We start from the raw sequence: 6,753 nt of genomic DNA, 5'->3' as shown, positions 1-6,753 counted from the left end.
TTCTTTCTTCAGTACCCTCCGTTCCTGATCATAAGCTACCTCCTGAAATGGTTGAACATCAACCAATTCTTCATGGTATAGTGATTTTGTGTATTCCTTCCATCTTCTTTTGATGCTTCTTGGATCACTCAATATTTTCCCCGTAGATTCCTTCACTATTGCAGCCCGAGGCTCAAATTTTTTCTTCAGTTCTTTCAGTTTGAGAAATGAGAGCGTGTTCTTCCCTTTTCGTTTTCTATCTCCAGGTCTTTGCACAAGTAATTATAATACTTTGCTTTGTCTTCTCAAGCCACCCTTTGAAATCTTCTCTTCAGCTTTTTTACTTCATCGTTTCTTCCATTTGCTTTAGCTAGTCAATGTTTGGGAGTAAGTTCCAAAGTCTCTTCTGACATCCATTTTGTTCTTTGCTTTATTTCCTGTCTTTTTAAAGACATCTTGCTTTCTTCATGTATGACGCCCTTGATATAGCCAAAGATTAGACTGGCCCATAAAACAAAATGAGTCTAAATGAGCATACCAGCCCAGGGGCAAGGATGAGAAGGCTGGAGAGGACAGAAAAGTTGGTAATGGGAAACCCAAGGTCAAGAAAGGGAGAGCATTGACATGTAGTGGGGTTGGCAATGAATGTCACAAAACAATATGTGGATAATTGCTTAATGAGAAACTTGTCTGCTGTGTAAACCTTCTAAAGTACAATTATTGTACTTATTGCATAAAGCAAATCTGCTGCAAAAAACCTCTTTAACATCTTAAAAAGCAAAGATGTCACTTTAAGGACTAAGGTGCACCTGATCCAAGCCCTGGTATTTTCTATCGTCTCATAAGCATGTGAAAGCTGGACAATGGATAAGGAAAATAAAAGAATTCTTGCATTTGAATTATGGTACTGACAAAGGATATTGACTATATCATGCACTGTCAGAAGAATGAGCAAATCTGTCTTCGAATAAGTACAACCAGAATGCTCATCAAAAGCAAAATGGTGAGACTTTAGACATGTTATCAGGAAGGACCAGTCCCTGGAGAAGAACATCATACTTGATAAAGAAGAGGGTCAGCAAAAATATGAAGACCCTTAAGGAGACGGAATGGCACAGTGCCTGAAAGAAGGGCTCAAACACAATAATATTTCTGAAGATAACACAAAACAGAGCAATGTTTAATTCTGTTGTACATGGGGTTGCTATAAGTCAAAAGCAACTCAATGGCTCCTAAGAACAACAATAACAATATTTTGGTACTATGAAATCCAGTCTGAAAGAAATATCTCTCTTTAAATGCTAGAAAATGTTCTAAATTATACTTTGGTGAGTTGCATCTGGGGTCTTAAAAACCTGTGAGTGGCCATCAAAGATACTGCACTGGCCTCACCCCATTGGGAACAAGTGAGAATGAAGAAAACTAAAGACACAGGGGGAACATTTGTCCAAAGGACTAATGGACCATGACTACCACAACCTCCACCAGACTGAGTCCAGTACAACTGGATAGTCCCTAGATTCTACCACCAACTGCTCTGACAGGGATCACAATAGAGGGCACCAGAAAGAGCTGGAAAAAAATATAGAACAAAATTCTAACTCAAAAGAAAAGACCAGACTTACTCGCCTGATGGAGACTGAAGAAACCCTGGGAGTAATGCCCCTGGACACCCTTTTAGCTCAATAATGAAATCCTTCCTGAGATTCACCCTCAGCCAAAGAATAGACAGGCCCATAATACAAAGTGAGGCTAAAGGGGCACACCAGCCCAGGGTCAAGAACTAGAAGGCAAGAGCGGACAGAAAAGCTCATAATAGGGAAACCAATGTTGAGAAGGGAGAGTGTTGACATGTCATGGGGTTGGTAACCAGTATCACAAAACAATATGTGTAATAAATGTTTAATAAGAAGCTAGTTTGTTCTGTAAACCTTCATCTAAAGTACCACAACAACAACAAAAAAAAAAACTGATTTCTTTAAATTCTTTCCATTGGACTTTGAATCTCCATGGTACCCCCAAGTCTGGTGGCTCTGCTACTCCCTTGTCAAACCTAAGGTCCTGGAATCAGTGGGAGGCTCAGATTTCTGAAATTTAAGGCCTGCCTTTCTGGGCACAGCACAAAAGCCATCATTTGTGATTACTTTGCACAGTCTCCAGTGTGCTACCATGGAGCATGCTCCAGGCCCACCTATGTCCAGAAATTGCTGACTTTTACCTTCTTTCTAGCAACCAGGAATCTTCCCAAACCTTGACCTTTAAAGTGCTCCTTCCTTCCCATTCTATGTATTTTCCCTATCTATTTCACAATTTACTTCCTTTCATTGGATCGGGAGGTAAAAAGAAGGAAACAAAATTCCTTGGAAGTAAACCCAGCCAAATCTCAATCTCTTTCTTTCTTGGTTTAGGACCAAAGTTATAAAGAGATGCTTTTAAAAATTACTTTTGAAATGGGCAAAGGATATGAACAGGCACTTCACCAAAGAAGACATTCAGGAGGCTAACAGATATATGAGGAAATGGTCATGCCATTAGCCATTAAAGAAATGCAAATCAAACCTACAGTGAGATACCATCTCACCCTAACAAGGCTACTATTAATCCAAAAAACACAGAATAGTAAATTTTGGAGAGGTTGTGGAGAGACTGAAATGCTTATGCACTGCTGGGGAAATGTAAAATGGTACAAATGCTTTGGAAATCAATATGATACTTCCTTAAAAAGCTAGAAATAGAACTACCATATGATCCAGCAATCCCACTCCTTGGAATATATCCTAGAGAAATAAGTGCCCTCACACGAATAAATATATGCACACCCATGTTCATTGCACCACTGTTTACAATAGCGAAAAGATGGAAACAACCTAGGTGCACATCAATGAATAAATGGATGAACAAATTATGGTATATTCACACAGTGGAATACTACACAATGATAAAGAACACCCATGAATCTGTGAAACATCTCATAACAAGAAAGAATAAGGAAGGCATTACATGAATGAAATTAAATGGTAGCAAAAGGGCAAATATTGTATGAGACCACTATTATAAGAACTCAAGAAAAGGTTTAAACACAGAAGAAAACATTCTTTGATGGTTACAAGGGTGGGGAGGTAGGGTGAGAGGGTATTCACTAAGTTAGTAGATAAGAATTTTCTTAGGTGAAGGGAAGGACAATACAGGGGAAGTCAGCACAACTGGACCAAAAGCTAAGAAGTTTCCTGAATACAACCAAACACTTCAAGGGACAGAGTGGCAGGGGCACGGGCCTGGGGACTGTGGTTTCAGGGGACATGTGGGTCAATTGGCATAACAAAGTTTATTAAGAAAATATTCTGCATCCCACTTTGGTGAGTGGCGTCTGGGTCTTAGAAGCTGGGGAGCAGCCATCTAACATGCATTAATTGGTCTCAAGCCACCTGGACCAAAGGAGAATGAAGAACACCAAAGACACAAGGAAAATATGAGCCCAAAGACAGAAAAGGCCACATAAACCAGAGACTCCATCACCCTGAGACCAGAAGAACTAGATCGTGCCCAGCTATCACCAATGACCGCCCTGACAGGGAACACAACAGACAGTCCCTGACAGAGCAGGAGAAAAGTGGGGTGTAGAATTCAAATTCTAGTAAAAAGACCAGACATAATGGTCTGACTGAGACTGGAGGAACCTTGGAAGACATAGCCCCTGAACTCTCTTGGCCCAAAACTAAAATCATTCCCAAAGCCAACTCCAGACAAAGATTAGACTAGACTATAAGACATAAAATGATACTCATGAAGAATGTGCTTCTTAGCTCAAGTAGATACATTAGACTAAATGGGCAGCTCCTGTCTGGAGGCGAGATGAGACAGCAGAAAGGGACAGGAGCTGGTTAAATGCATATAGGAAATCTGGGGTAGAAAGGAGGAATATGCTGTTATAAGGAGAGCAACTATGGCCACATAACAATGTGTGTATAAATTTTTTGTGTGAGAAACTAACTTGAACTGTAAACTTTCAGTTAAAGCACAAGAAAAACTAAATAAATATTATTTTTAATTTTTCCTATATTTAATTTTATACTTTTATTTTTATTGAAACATATGTAAATGTTGAACAACTCACAGTAAATAAAAGAAATGAAGAAAATCTGTGAAGGAAAGAGCATGCTGCTTGCTCTTCTAGATTCTTGTCATTTCTGTACATGTAATATCTACCAACACTTCTCTTCTCAAAGCACACCTTTTAGGCTTTTATCTACCTGGGTTCTAATAATAGAAACTGGCTTTTTAAATTATATATAACATAACTGTGTCAGATTATGTCTAGATGGCAGGTAAGCATGATGGCACCAAGAAACAAGGAAGCCACGATTTTACTTCTTCTTGCTTTTTAGTTATTCATGAGACATGCAAATTGTCACTTAAACATTTTACGTCCATCGACCTTATACGGTAATAATACCTACCCAAATATTATTCTGACTGACATAAGGCTGTTGCTCTCTTTATAAGCCTGTTAAGGGCCTCTTTGATCTCCTTGTTCCTCAGACAATATATCAGACTGTTTAAAGTGGGGATGATGATGACATAGAACACTGATAGTGCGTTGTCCTGCTTCATGGACTCATTAGACTTGGGACAAAAGTACACAGAGAGGGTTGTGCCACAATAGAGTGTCACAGCTGCCAGGTGGGAGGCACAGGTAGTGAAGGCCTTGGCACTAGCTTTTCCTGAGGATATTTTCAGGATGGAAGCTGCAATGAAACCATAGGACAAGAGGATAACAAGCAAAGAACCAAATCCAACAACAGTCGCTACCAGAAAAAATGTCATTTGGCTGATGAAGGGATTGGAGCAAGACAAGGAAACAATCTGAAGCTAGTCACAGAAGAAATGTTGAATAATATTTGGCCAACAGTAGTAAAGATGAAAGCAAGAGACTGTTTGAGATAAACTACTAAAGAAACCATTCACGTAGGCCTCAACAACCCGCTTCCCAGAGAGGCCAGGTACTGTGATGGATGGGTATTGTAGTGGACTGCCAGTGGTGACATATCAGTCATAGGCCATGGCGGTCAATAGGCAGGACTCAGCCAGAGCCATCCAGGCTGCGACAAAATACTGAGTGGCACAGGCAATGAAGGAAATCATTTTTTCATTTTTTAGGAAGTCTGAAAGCATCCTCAGACTGATGAAAGAAAAATAGCAGACATCTATAAATGACAGGAAACAGAAAAAAGTACATGGATGTGTGCAGGCAGGAGTCCATTCTAATTAGAAGGATGGGACCCAGGTTCCAGATAAGGGTCAAAAGGTAGATCCCAAGGAATACTGGAAAGAGGATGAGCTGACGCTCTTTTTTATCTGAGAGTCCAAGGAGAACAAACATGCCCACAGAGGATTGGTTTCCATTCCATTCCATGGACTAGCTTGATGTCATCTGCTGAAGAAAAGACAAGAGAAGGAAATAGATTTATTCCCAGAAAAAGGACATATCATGTTTTTAGGCATGCATCAGGCTAATTTTACAACTTTCAATTATCAATGTTGAGTTAATACAATCAACTTCAATATATACTCTTCAATCTTAACTGAAAAATCCTCTTGGCTGCATATTATCATTCTTCTTTGGGGACAATGGCATTCGATGGGCATCAGTAGTCCATTTATTTCCTAAAAACCTCTTCATGTTTTCCCATAGCAGATTTTGCAAATATATGAGACTTTGGGAGATAGGCTAAATTAGGGAAATAGTGCAATTTCTTTATATGGTGAAACAGAAAAATTCTACTTGGACATTGCTTTGCATTAAGTTAATGATTGGAGAAGCTCCTGGATATTCACAATAAGAAGGCTTGGCACGTACTCTTTAAAATCTCCTTGAGAAGTGACGTTTAATTAATCTATAATGAGGGACTCTTGACAATTCTGTAACGCCCTTTCCGCTTTTATGATGCCAGGAGAGAGGTAAGAATCATGTAGCAGGATGGTGGGAAGAGTCAATCAGAAGAAGCAGCAGCTTGAAAATGGATGGGACATAACCAAATTAGTGACTCCAGGAAGCCTACTGAGAAATGAAGTGATACAAGGTTCAGAGAGCTGTGAAACTCCCTTTCTCACTGGTGCAGATTTTCCTTTCCTCAAATTAGAAATATTTCAGAGTTCGATTGTCTAGAACAGTAATTATTGATCTTCTTAGTGTCCTTTTGAAAATCTGTAGAAACTCAGGTTCCTCTATCCAGAAAAATACAACTACTTACCACCTTTACTTGGAGCACTTTGCAATTTTCAGTCACCATGAGATCTATTTGCTGTTCCCAGGTCAAAGATTTCTCCTACACAGGAAACTGACTTGGACTTTTGTAAGATCCATGCTTAGACAATAGGCATGAGGACTGGGAAGTTTGGGCAAAATATAGGAAGTTTTTTTTTGTTGTTGTTCATTTTTTTTTTTCTCCTCTCCTTCACATTGGAGTCAGTCCAGAGAAACACAAAAGTAAACCTTCAAACAAATGGTAACTAACCTAAAGAATATTTTTGCATCAGGAACTATATGTTCACTTCAAGATGTTATAGCTGTCATTTTCTTTAGGATATCACTAAAATATCCCCCAAGAAAAACATATTTTTGTTCAGATAAACCCACATTAAAAAGAAAACTATGAACTATTTAAATATAGGAAACAGCTGTCAAATGTATCCTGGGAGTTGTATATAAGGGTAGAAAGTAGACATCTTGGAGATTAACATAGAAAAAGACTGGGGTATTAATGGGGTAAAACA

This window comes from Loxodonta africana, chromosome 7 (genome assembly GCF_030014295.1).
Source record: "Loxodonta africana isolate mLoxAfr1 chromosome 7, mLoxAfr1.hap2, whole genome shotgun sequence".
NCBI lineage: Eukaryota > Metazoa > Chordata > Mammalia > Proboscidea > Elephantidae > Loxodonta > Loxodonta africana.
Note: the sequence above shows the minus strand (reverse complement) of the source record.